Raw genomic sequence first — 12,015 nt, forward strand, 5'->3', positions numbered from 1 at the left:
GGTGGGTGCGTTTGCGTGTTTGTCTTGTTAGATATAGCTGGTTAATTAGACCAAGCAGAACAAGTGGCGAGCCTTCCCGCCTTTGAGACAACGCCTCCCATTGTTAGGGCGAAGACAAGACCATCTCATCATTATATACAGTATCTCTGGTAACAACTAGAGATCAACTAATCTGCTGATTTATTCTTGTGGGTTTTTCATTGCAAGCAAGTTTGCTTTAACACACAGGGGCATGTCATCTCTCATTAGTAGCGTTTTAAGAAATCCGTCTGTAATGCGTAGCACAGAGCTACATTCTGCCTGTTCGCTGCAATCGACCCTTCTTTCTCTAGGATTAGAGTGACCTGATGCTGCAGGGTTACATGGAGGGAGGAGAGAGAGAGAGAGAGAGAGAGAGAGAGAGAGAGAGAGAGAGAGAGAGAGAAGAGAGAGAGAGAGAGAGAGAGAGAGAGAGAGAGAGAGAGAGAGAGAGAGAGAGAGAGAGAGAGAGAGAGAGAGAGAGAGAGAGAGAGAGAGAGAGAGAGAGAGAGAGAGAGAGAGAGAGAGAGAGTGTAGGGGATGAAGGATGGTTGCCCATGGAAACTGGAGTGTGTTTCTATAAATAGCACTGGAAACTCTTGAGGGAGAGAAGTTCCCTGATGAGCCACCTCAGGCTTAGGTCAAAGGGCAGATGAGGAGTGTTTAGGTGTGTGTGAGTGTGTAATTTATAATCATATACATTCATTTTCCATGTTTGATTGGTAATCATTTTAATAATCAATCATTTTTCACCTTTTAGAGCGGACTCTTCATAGCCCCACAGTCATCTCTAATCACCAGGATCCCACTCTATGACTCTACCACTGCCCTTTATCTAGAAATCACATCTAGATTGGGTTTTCATTGCTTGAACACTATAACAGTATCTAACCTAACATCCAGCTTCTATAATGGGCTGGTATACAAGGGCATCATCTATCTAAATTAGTTTCAATTGCCTGGAGTTGAGATCACAGCATTAGAGTCATCAAGATTTGATCATCTAAATTGAATAGCAAGGCATTACAATATTCTATTCACTAACATGCAGAGAAAATTACCACTTGCAGAAATTACCACATGACAGGACCACAAATGCACACACGCAGACTCTCACACACACACGCAGACTCACACACACACACGCAGACTCATACGGTCATTGTGCATGTGCAGACGTTTATTGCTTTATGACTAATAAATTGTAATGAATGAATAAAAACCTATTACTACATACAATCAACAATCTACATCAGCAGCTAACACAATTACACTGTTTGAGAAAATACACACTATAGCCAATACACACAATATCTATTTCCACGCCACTTAAAGGGTTAAGTTCGAGGACATTAAAGTCCCTACGAAACAATCATCATTTATCTGAGCCTAGTATCCATGCAAAATCCGTAGCAAGCACCCTCACATGTACCGCAAGGTGCTTTCCCCAGCTACATCTCATCTTATATTCACAGCAGCCTCCCACACTACATACACACACACTACCCGCATACACAAACACATACACACACAAGCACACGCAAGCAGCGCACACACACACACACACACACACACCTCAGTACCCAAATAGGACCATGCTGCCCCCACCACACACACAAACACACACACACACACACACACACACACACACACACAGAAAGAGAGAAGGACAGACACGAACGACATCAATAATACAAAGGCTAACACACAACCTTTTAGCATTCTATCACGCCATGCACTGAACAGTATCTGTCCCACTCCCTATATCATGCTATCCCATCCCCAGTACAAACCCACCTGCACAGACGACAACAGCATCTTTCAGCTCACAGACACACAGACAGACACAGACAGAGACATACAGACAGATACATACAAAGAGACAGAGACATACAGAGAGACAGACAGAGTCAAACTGCAGTATTCATTACCACTAACTATGTCTGAAAGCCGTACTGCAATGCACTTACCCCCACTCTCACTCTCTCTCTTTCTCTCTCTGAAGGAGAGTGTGTGCGGTCGTGCTGAATGGTGAAGCCTGGTCTCCCCCTCTCCGTGTGTGTGTGTGTGTGTGTGTGTATGTGTGTGTGTCTCCCTCACTGCAGCAGACCCTCAGCCGCTTGAGGAACAAACAGCGCACCACACAAGCACACTGTCACATGGAGCAGCACTCTCTCTCTCTCTCTCTCTCACTATCACTCTCTCGCACGCACACACACACAGACACACACACACACACAAACACACACAGGCGAAGAGCCCTCCATTAATAATGGCACCCCAGGAGTTCAGCATTGCACATTCCCCAAGGGACTTAAAAAGACACCTGTCTGAAGAGAGCAGAGAATACCCTGATCCAAAACACACCCCTGAATACCCTGTCCCAAAACACAACCCTAAATAACCTGACCCAAAACGCACCCCTGAATAGCCTAACTTAAAACACATCCCTGAAGAGTGACCAAAGGGCTCCCGAGGGCTTATGATGGCACCGCAGCCGGGTGTCAGGGTTCCCTGCTCCAGGTGGAACTTTACCTGGCAACCATTCACCCGGCACCCTCGGGATACGAGAGCGTGTCCGCCCTCATCTCCTGTCTGTCCGGCAAGGCACTGGAGTGGGCCAACGCCGAGTGGGGAGGGATAGACGCCGCTACTGTGAACTATGCGGAGTTCACCCGCCGCTTCAGGGCAGTGTTCGATCATCCCCCGGAGGGGAAGGCGGCGGGTGAGCGTCTATTCCACCTCAGACAGGGGAGAAGGAGCGCGCAGGAATTCGCACTGGACTTCCGGACTCTGGCTGCCAATTCGGGATGGAATGAGAGGGCCCTCATCGACCACTACAGATGCAGCCTGAGGGAGGACGTTCGTCGAGAGCTGGCCTGCAGGGACACCAACCTTCGATCAGCTGGTGGACATGTCGATTCGCTTGGATACCCTGTTGGCTACCTGCGGACGTCCAGCGCTGGGGCCGTCCATTCCATTCCCCAGCACCTCCGAGCCGAGCTCTATGGAGCTCGGGGGTGCTGGTAGTAGGGAGGCCAGGCAGGAGGCTGTCCCCTGCACCAACTGTGGCCGCCGAGGACACACGGCGGTTCGGTGCTGGGGAGGGTCTCCTCGGATTCAAGGCAGCAGGCAGCGCACTGATGAGTCATTCCCGGTGAGTAAGGTCCCAACACCCAGAGCTCTCTGCTGTTCATATGTGTATCCAAGTGATGTTTCCAGAAGTTTCTTCTTACTCCCAGCATAAGGCGCTAGTCGATTCAGGCGCAGCTGGGAATTTTATCGATCGCCATTTCTCATATAAGTTAGGGATCCCTATATTACCAGTCGATGTGCCCTTCCCTATCCATGCCCTAGATAGCCGGCCTTTGGGGTCGGGATTGATTAGGGAGGTCACAGCGCCACTGAAGATGAAAACGCAGAAGGGTCATGAGGAGACTATACAGTTGTATTTAATTGACTCTCCTGCGTTTCCAGTGGTGTTGGGACTTCCCTGGTTAATATCTCATGACCCCAACATTTCATGGCAACAGAGGGCTCTCAAGGGTGTGTGGGGCGGTGTGTAGGTGTTTCCGTAGGGGCAACGACGGTGGAGAGTCCGAACCAAATGCCCACAATGCACATTCCTCCTGAGTATGCTGATTTGGCAAGCGCCTTCTGTAAGAAGAAGGCGACTCAATTACCACCTCATCGACAGGGGGATTGTGCGATAGACCTCCAGGTTGGCGCGGCGCTCCCTCGCAGCCATGTGTATCCTCTGTCTCAGGAGGAGACGGCTACTATGGAGTCATACGTCGCCGAATCCTTGAGACAGGGATACATACGGCCTTCCACTTCTCCTGCGTCCTCAAGTTTATTTTTTGTGAAGAAGAAGGATGGGGGTTTACGCCCGTGTATTGATTACCGTGGTCTCAATCAGATCACTATTAAATACAGCTATCCTCTCCCTCTGATTGCTAGTATGACGGAGTCATTACACGGGGCGCGCTTCTTCACAAAATTGGATCTCAGGAGCGCTTACAACCTGGTGCGCATTCGGGAGGGAGATGAGTGGAAAACAGCCTTCAGTACCACCTCGGGTCACTATGAGTACCTCGTCATGCCATATGGTCTAATGAATGCTCCTTCAGTCTTCCAATCATTTGTAGACAATATTTTCCGGGATTTGCATGGACAGGGGGTAGTGGTGTATATTGATGACATTCTGATATACTCCGCTACACGTACCGAGCATGTGTCCCTGGTACGTCGGGTGCTGGGTAGACTGTTGGAGCATGATCTGTATGTGAAGGCAGAGAAATGTCTGTTTTTCCAGGAGTCCATCTCCTTCCTGGGACACCGGTTGTCTGCGTCAGGGGTGGAGATGGAGATTGACCGCGTTTCAGCCGTGCGTAATTGGCAGACTCCAACTACAGTAAAGGAGGTGCAGCGGTTTTTGGGTTTTGCCAATTACTACCGGAGGTTTATCCGGGGTTTTGGACAGGTAGCGGCTCCCATTACCTCCCTGCTAAAGGGGGGCCCGGTGCGTTTGCAGTGGTCGGCTGAGGCGGACAGGGCGTTTAGTCATTTGAAGGACCTGTTCACCTCAGCTCCGGTGCTGGCACATCCGGATCCCTCTTTGGCGTTCCAAGTCGAGGTGGATGCGTCCGAGGCGGGGATCGGTGCTATACTGTCTCAGCGCTCTGGCACGCCTCCAAAACTCCGCCCCTGTGCTTTCTATTCTAAGAAGCTCAGTCCGGCGGAGCGCAATTATGACGTGGGGGACAGGGAGCTGCTAGCTGTGGTCCAGGCCCTGAAGGTGTGGAGACATTGGCTTGAGGGGGCTAACCACCCTTTTCTCATTCTGACTGACCATCGTAACCTGGAGTACATCCGGGCAGCGAAGAGACTGAACCCTCGTCAGGCTAGGTGGGCCATGTTTCTGGCCCGGTTTGTCTTTAAGATCACGTATATCCCCGGGTCACAGAACGTTAAGGCAGACGCCCTGTCCCGACGATATGACACAGAGGAGAGGTCCATTGAGCCCACGCCCACACTACCGGAGTCTTGTCTCGTGGCACCGGTGGTGTGGGAGGTCGACACGGAGATCGAGCGGGCGTTACGTACCGACCCTTCTCCCCCAGAGTGTCCAGAGGGACGGAGGTACGTGCCGCTCGAGGTCCGTGACCGACTGATTTATTGGGCTCACACGTCACCCTCCTCTGGTCATCCTGGAATTGGTCGGACGGTGCACTGTCTTAGCGGGAAGTACTGGTGGCCCACCTTAGCTAAGGACGAGAGAGTTTACGTTTATTCCTGCTCGGTGTGCGCCCAGTGTAAGGCGCCTAGACACCTGCCCAGGGGGAAGTTACAACCTCTCCCCGTTCCACAACGGCCGTGGTCTCAACTGTCGGTGGATTTTGTCACAGACCTTTTCCCCTCCCAGGGGAATACCACGATCTTGGTCGTTGTGGATCGGTTTTCTAAGGCCTGCCGTCTCATCCCTATGCCAGGTCTTCCTACAGCCCTACAAACGGCCGAAGCCCTGTTTACTCACGTTTTCCGGCACTACGGGGTGCCTGAGGATATAGTGTCTGATCGGGGTCCCCAGTTCACCTCTAGAGTGTGGAGGGCGTTTATGGAACGTTTGGGGGTCTCGATCAGCCTTACCTCTGGTTTTCACCCTGAGAGTAATGGGCAGGTGGAGAGAGTAAACCAAGATGTGGGTAGGTTTCTGAGGTCCTACTGCCAGGACCGGCAGGAGGAGTGGTCGGGGTATATTCCCTGGGCAGAGATAGCCCAAAACTCACTCCGCCACTCCTCCACTAATCTCACTCCTTTCCAGTGTGTGTTGGGCTATCAGCCGGTTCTGGCACCCTGGCATCAGAGCCAGATCGAGGCTCCTGCGGTGGATGAATGGTTTCGGCGCTCGGAGGAGACATGGAACGCTGCGCACGTCCATCTGCAGCGCGCCATCAGACGGCAAAAGGCGAGCGCCGATCGCCACCGCAGTGAGGGTCCGGTTTATGCACCGGGAGATCGGGTCTGGCTCTCGACCAGAAACCTGCCCCTTCACCTGCCCTGCCGGAAGCTGGGCCGGCGGTTTGTGGGGCCATTTAAAGTCCTGAGGAGATTGAACGAGGTATGTTATAGGTTACAGCTACCTGTTAATTATCGCATTAACCCCTCGTTCCATGTGTCTCTCCTCAGACCGGTGGTAGCTGGTCCACTCCAGGAGAATGAGGTACGAGAGGCCCCTCCGTCCCCACTAGACATCGAAGGGGCTCCGGCGTACTCAGTCCGTTCCATCGTGGATTCGAGGCGTCGGATGGGGGGTCTGCAGTATCTCGTGGAGTGGGAGGGGTACGGTCCGGAGGAACGGTGCTGGGTCCCTAGGAGGGACATCCTAGATCCCTCCCTGTTGACAGAGTTCCACCGGAGTCACCCAACTCGCCCTGCTCCGCGTCCTCCTGGCCGTCCCCGAGGCCGGGGTCGGCGCACGGCTGGAGCCGCGCGTCAAGGGGGGGCGGGGGGGGGTACTGTCACGGATTCTGCCGAGGCTGCTCCTCCTCCTTGCTCGGGCAGGCTTCGGCGTTCGTCGTCCCCAGAGTACTAGCTACCGCCATTCGATGTTATCGGTGTTTGTTTAGTTTTGTCTGTATTGTTTACACCTGTTCGTCATTATGTTAATTGTTTCCCTTATAATTACCCCTGTCTCTCATCTGTACTTTGTGTGTGATTGTTTTCCCCTTCACGGTTGTCTATTTTGTGAGCGGGTTATTTCCTCCCTGCGTGGAGTTATTTTCTGTGTCCTTTTGGATCCTTTTCGTATTAAAAGTACGTATCCGAGAGTTCTGTGTCCTGCGCCTGACTTCGTTTACCGCATCTCACAGACAGTCGTGACAAGAATAGCCTGACCCAAAACACACCCCTGAATAGCCTGACCCAACACACCCCCCTAGCTAACCTGACCCAAAACGCACCCATAAAAAACCTGACCCAAAATGCACCCCTAAATAACCTGACCCAAAACACACCCCTGAATAGCCTAACCCAAAACACATCCCTGTCCTTGGTGTTTAAAGGTCTGCACATGTAAATGGCCTGGAGATAGTGGAATGTGTTTGGTTAGAGAGAGTTCCAGAACAAAAACTTCTGCGCTATTAAATCTCTCTTTCTCTTTCTTTCTCACTCTCTTTCCCTCCCTTTTCATTTCGCTCTTTCTTTCTGTCCCTTGTTTTTCCTCTCTCCATTGCCCCCATCTCTCCTTCCTTCCTTCCCTCCTGCTTTCTTTTTCTCTCCATCCATGCCCCTCTCCTTTCCAGCTTTCTTTCTCTCTCTAACCCTCCCTCTCTTTCCATCCCTTTCTCCCCTTCCTAATTCCGCTCTCTGATGTGGTTTGTCTCTACAGTCATTCTGAGGGTTGTGTTGATCTCTCTATAAGCTGCACCCCCACTTCATAAAAAACATTAGATAGCATGTGCATTCCCCTGCACTGCACGTGCCCAACACACACACACACACAAAAGTGTTCATGAAGGCAGATACGCAAACACGAACACACATACATACACACAAATATACAAGCTTGCAAGTAGGTAGCTAACTAAACTCATGGTGAAGGAAGTTTCTGATTAACTCCACCAACGGAGTGGAGCAGAGACCAGGCTCTGTGGAATTCAACGCAGACTACATTGATTATCCCAAGGTCAATACTTTAAAAACAAATGCTATTATGAAACGCTTACCTTGTACCTATATTGGTCCTCTGTAGTTGTGTGCCTTTCTTCGATTGCTGAAATCCATACTTTTTCACAAAACGTTTGTCAAATACAGCCACTGACCGTATCCTCATTTTCTGTTGCTCTAAGATGGCTCTAAAATGTACATTACCCTATGTCATCTGAGATTAAATTGGCACATGCGCTGAGTTACCATTTTATAGCAACATAAACTAGGAAACAGTCAGTGGTTGTATTTGACAAAAGTATGGATTTTAGCAAACAAAGAAAGGCATGGAACTACAGAGGACAAACATAGGTATAAGGTAAGTGTTTAACAATTTACATTTTTAGAAGTATTAACCTTGGGCGAATCGATGTAGTCGGAGCTCGTCACTGCTTGACCCCTTGGGGTCAAATAAGCTTGGCTAGCAAGCAGGCAGACACGCAAACACACACACAAACCAATATGCCAGCAGTCAAGTCATCCCAAACATGCTCAGGGAAGCACTAAAGGCGATGCTAAAAATAGCTCTGTGTTCACCTCTGAACTCTCTCTCTTACTCCCCTCCTCCCTCTCTCCTCCCGCTCTCCTCCTTCTGCTTTCTTTTTATAGCAACGCCAGGGGAGAGGGCGGACATTTATAGAAAGACATGCCCTCACTCACTCCTTTGTGCTTGTGCGAATGCGCATGTGTGTGAGTGAGTGAGTGTGTGTGAGAGAAAGAGAGAAAGAGAGAGGAGAACATTTATAGAAGAACAAGAACCCACTCACTGTTCCCTGTCAGTTTGCATCCCAATTGACAAGATGTTTGCTTACATCTCTTTCACACACACACCACATTGAAGCAATCATCATCAACATTAGACTTCGGTTGCCTTAGCATAGCCCATTGATCTGCAGCGCCACCTAATGTTGAAGATAAAAATAACTAAACTGCCTGTTGATGTCTAGCCACTGTGTGTGTGTGTGTGTGTCTGTGTGTGTGTGTGTGTGTGTGTGTGTGTGTGTGTGTGTGTGTGTGTGTGGCTAGACATCAACAGGCAGTTTAGATACTGATGCTACTATTATTATTATTATATTTATCCTGCTGCCCAGTCACTTTTACCCCTGCCTACCTGTACATTCCTACTACCACTGTATCCTTGCACATTGATATGATATTGGCAGTGACCTTGTATATTGCATACATTCTCATCTTTTTTACACCTGTTGTATACTGTACATGCGTAATAAACGTTTGATTAGATTTTGTGTGTGTGTGCGTGCATGTGTACATTCATGTAGAATCTCACCGTGAAGCTGTTGTTGACATTCTTAGTGCTGGACTCAGCCACGCTGGCATCTGATAGGTCCACCTCATCAAATATCAGAGACTGTAGGAGAGGAGGTAGACCAAACAGAACAACAGATTGAGTACTCTGAGTATGATAAAACACACAAAATGCTAATACACAAAACATCTCTTATCTTAACCCTTGACTACTATGAAGGGTGTTCTATGGGAGCCTTATCTTAAATAATGACTTCAGGGCTGGGGTCAATCTTAACTGACCTAGACCAAAAAAGAAAAAGAAAATTTGAAATTATAATGACTTGAGAGCTGTGCACACCACTACAATGTCTGTGCACATTTCCCTATAGATCACAATGCACAATTTACATAAAGTCTTGAGTTAAAAACACTTAAACATCTGATCTTAAGATTCAATCCCTAATGAATAGAAATAAAACTGACCACAACCCTGAATCTTAGGCTGTGTTTACACAGGCAGCCCAATTCAGATATTTTTTTCAATAATTGGACTTTCGACCAATCAGATCAGCTATTTTGCCAATAATTGGGCAACAGACTGACATCATGCAGTATCATATACTTACTCTGTATGAAGAGCTATAAGCATTATACATGATCATATGTTATATCAGGGGTAGGTAACCTTCCTACTAGGTGTGCAGGGTTTTGCTCCAGCCCTGCTTTAACACCTCTGATTCAGCTAATCAGCTGCTCGTCAGGACCTTAATAAGTTTTATCTGGGGTGTTGGCGCAGGGCTGGATCAAAAGCCTGCACACCCAGTACAGCACTCCAGGAGGAAGGTTGGCCATTCCTGTGTTATATGAACTGCTATAAGCATTATGCATTATTATATGTTCTATATGAGGAGCTATAATGAGCCTTATGTCTATTGTAATAGTAATAAGAAGCAGGCCAAAGAACCATAATAATGATGATCTTGATGAATTCAACGTAGGCCAACTAACTGTAGAGCTGATGGCGTAGATTGAAGAATAGCTGTTATTTATCCCACCTCTGGCACAGACTCAAACACACTGCTACTACTGAGTGACACACACACACAATGAATGAGACCAGATTAAGTCAATGTTGGAACAACCCCATTCAGTCAGTCAGTCAGTAGAGAGCAGACGAGCCAGGACCTGCTAATAGGAACGTGATATCCAAACACACAACCTGCCGGATGATGACATCACTACTGCCTGCCCTGCTGCTGAGCTCTTAAAAGGGCTGGAGGCCAACTACAGTGCAGCTGCCGCTGTTATAGTAGAGGAATGCCCCTAGTGTGTGTGTGTGTGTGTCCTTAAAGGCTGCAGCTGTCAGAGAAATGCCCTGTTTATGACACTCTCCAGGGATGGTTTAAGAGCAGGATGGGGACACTAGCCAGAGTGTGTGTGTGTGTGTGGGCAGTGGGGTTCTGAGAGATTGTGTGTGGCATGCCAGCATAAACATTGCCCCCTCTTCAAGCACTCTTGGCTGTCATGACATGGCTTCTATCGCGTGTACGTGTGTGAGTCTGTTTGAGGTCTCAGCAATGACAAACACACACACATGTATACACACTCAAGCACACACACACACACACACACCATCCTTATAAAATAACACACAGCAGGATCATTCACTATTGAGCCATGTGACAACTGTAAGTAGACATTCATTACTCAGAGACGGTGTAGACTAAGGCCCTGTTCAAATACTTAGGAACCCTTCTTTCCTCCCCCTTTGATCTAGTCATTAATCTGTATGTGATTGGATAAGTGAAACCCTTCAACCAATCCAATTACTTCGAGGAAAGGAAGAAAGAAGGTTGGATTTTGGACGTATTGGAACAGGGTCTAGGTAAAGGTGAGTATGGATGTTGAATGTTTATCTCGCTCTCTGGCATCGTCGTGAAAGCTGTGTGTAGCAATGGCGTGACATTAGTGCATACTGACTCCTAGTCCCAATTTAACCCCTAGACTTTAGGACTGAATGTCATGGACAGAGATAAGAGGGTAGAGCTGAGAATCAACTCAGGCCAAAACACTGTCCATTAGCTAGCGAGCTAGCTGTTCCATATAGAAAGTTCTAGGCCTATAGAAAGAGATGTTTGTCAAGGGAGTCTCTGTGGTTGCATTGTGATGATGAAACAAAGCACCTGGCTGCACAGTGCCCCCTAGCAGGCCAGCAGACAGAGGGATAGACATGTAGAGGACGGACAGGACAGAGTGGAGGTGGTCTGGACAGTGGAAGTGAGGTAAGTTTCTCCCACAAGACAGGAGCAAAGCTCCTAGCCTGCATCTCAATAACCTCAGGTGGCTTCCTCTCCTGTTCTAATCTCTTGGGTCATGTTCATTAGGCACCAAACAGAAGAAAACGAACAGAACCAGGGAACGGCTACTGCACATTTTTCAAGTTGCGTGCCCTAATGATTACCACCCTGATCTACAACAGTCCTGGTCCTGGATGGGAATCAGATTTTAGTGCTGCATTTGAACAAAAGCCTGCACACCTGACTGCAGCTCCCCAGGACCAGGGTCCTGACCAATCCTAATCTACTGTCCCATTGAGAAAGAGCAGTTCTTAGGAAGAAAATAGGGGAGAGAGAAGAGAGGACAGGAGATAGCAGAGGAGAGGAGGCCACTTTAGACCATTGATACGCATCCATGAGGGAGTAATGTAGAAAGAAGGCTTTCTAAGCATGAACAGACTCCTAAGCAATGCCAGAGCAAACAGGCTTTCTAGGCGATGCCGGAGTGAACACGGCAACATAGCGGATGTAGAGGGGGAGGGGGGTAGCCTGTAGTTCTGGAGCAGGTGGTCAAACTCTGGTCCTCTGTGGGCCACAGTGTCTTGCTTGTTTACCTGAGGTACACCTGTCCAAAAATGTTATGTTGACTCTTTAGCTAATCAGACATATTCATTGACCCAATAGAAGAGACAGGAATAAATGTCAAGACCAGCAGGACTGTAGCCCTCGAGGACTGACGTTACAGCCTTAAAGTCTAGAGCCTAAT

The sequence above is a fragment of the Coregonus lavaretus genome (assembly GCF_964263955.1).
Source record: "Coregonus lavaretus genome assembly, chromosome: 5".
In the NCBI taxonomy this organism is placed as follows: Eukaryota; Metazoa; Chordata; class Actinopteri; order Salmoniformes; family Salmonidae; genus Coregonus; species Coregonus lavaretus.